The following is a 1526-nucleotide window of genomic DNA, read 5'->3' as shown; positions in this document are numbered from 1 at the left end:
ACGGCAAGTCGCCTACGACGACGCTCAGGGTTCAGGAAGCAATCCTGAAAGAGCTGGGGAGTGAGGAAGTTCGGAAGGTTAATTGCTACGGCCAGGAAGTAGAATCCATGGAGACCCCAGAATCGAAAGATTTGGGGTCCCAGACCCCTCAAGCCTTAACATTTAATGATGGAATGAGTGAAGTGAAGGACGAACAGACCCCAGGCTGGACGACAGCGGCCAGCGACATGAAGTTCGAGTACTTGCTTTATGGCCACCATCGGGAGCGGATCGCCTGCCAGGCGTGCGGGAAGACCTTCTCCGACGAAGGCAGGTTGAGGAAGCATGAAAAACTCCACACGGCCGAGAGGCCGTTTGTTTGTGAAATGTGTACAGAAGGTTTTACCACACAGGCCCACCTGAAAGAACACCTCAAAATCCACACGGGCTATAAGCCGTACAGTTGTGAGGTGTGTGGAAAATCCTTTATCCGCGCCCCGGACTTGAAGAAGCACGAGAGAGTGCACAGCAATGAGAGACCATTTGCCTGCCACATGTGTGACAAAGCCTTCAAACACAAGTCCCACCTCAAAGACCACGAACGAAGACACAGAGGGCAAAAGGCTTTTGTCTGCGGCTCCTGCACCAAGGCGTTTGCCAAGCCGTCTGATCTGAAAAGGCGCGAGAACAATATGCACAGTGAGAGGAAGCAGGTCACCCCAGTGCCATCCAGAGCGAGACAGAACAGTTGCAGGCGGCAGCGATGGCCGCCGAAGCGGAGCAGCAGTTGGAGACGATCGCCTATAGCTAGAGGTGACAGGACAGGACCGCTTTGCCTGAGCCCCGGAGGCGGGACTGCACGGGTCCCAACACACGAGCGCCAGGTCCTGCATTTCTGTGGAAACTTACGGAGCTTTGTACTCACTGGACTTAAGGCAGTGCTTGGTTAGGTATTTTGCAAACTTTGCAAGGAAATAGTGTTCCTTGGTTCTGACCAAACAGTCTCACTGTCCCGTCTGGTGTCTGGTAGTGATGTTGCCAGGAAGACCTCCCCCCCCCGCCCCCCTCTTTTTTTATGATTTTAATTTGAGAACTCCTGTGTCCAGTTCAGAAGTGAGAGACTTCTATTCCAGTTTTTGTAATTCCTCTCTACACTTGCTGACAAGCGATAATTGAGTAAATTGATTTCCTAATCATCACGGTTCTATGGGACTTAGGGTCAAAACAGCAGTTTTAATAACTCGATAAAAGTACTTCATGCAGATGCAGAAAATACTGGTGGGTGGCTGACCAAGAACACTGCGCAGATAGGAAAACAAGTTCCAGAATTGCAGAACGGTATTGGATTTATATTTGGTTTGTTAATTTTATATCACTGTTTTTCACTGTTGTTGTGGACAAATGATGGTTGCTTTGCTAAAGTGTTTCTTCATTTTGATTGCCCACACCTACCCCCAAAAGTTGGAGTCACAAGTCCTGAACAGAGGCTGAGCAAACCCACAGGGATGATGGTGGTCTGGGGGCTGAGTTCTTTTTGTTCCTCTTTT

The 1526-nt window shown here is 49.7% G+C and overlaps 1 pseudogene; it reads left to right on the top strand.

The window, feature by feature from the left end:
• Positions 1–5: 5 nt before the first annotated feature.
• LOC145718514 (zinc finger and BTB domain-containing protein 14 pseudogene) lies at positions 6–1026 on the top strand (annotated as a pseudogene).
• Positions 1027–1526: the final 500 nt, after the last annotated feature.

The sequence above is a fragment of the Leptonychotes weddellii genome, unplaced genomic scaffold, assembly GCF_054177405.1.
Source record: "Leptonychotes weddellii isolate Sample4059 unplaced genomic scaffold, ASM5417740v2 HiC_scaffold_16771, whole genome shotgun sequence".
In the NCBI taxonomy this organism is placed as follows: Eukaryota; Metazoa; Chordata; class Mammalia; order Carnivora; family Phocidae; genus Leptonychotes; species Leptonychotes weddellii.
Note: the sequence above shows the minus strand (reverse complement) of the source record. Positions and strands in the feature narration are given on the sequence as shown.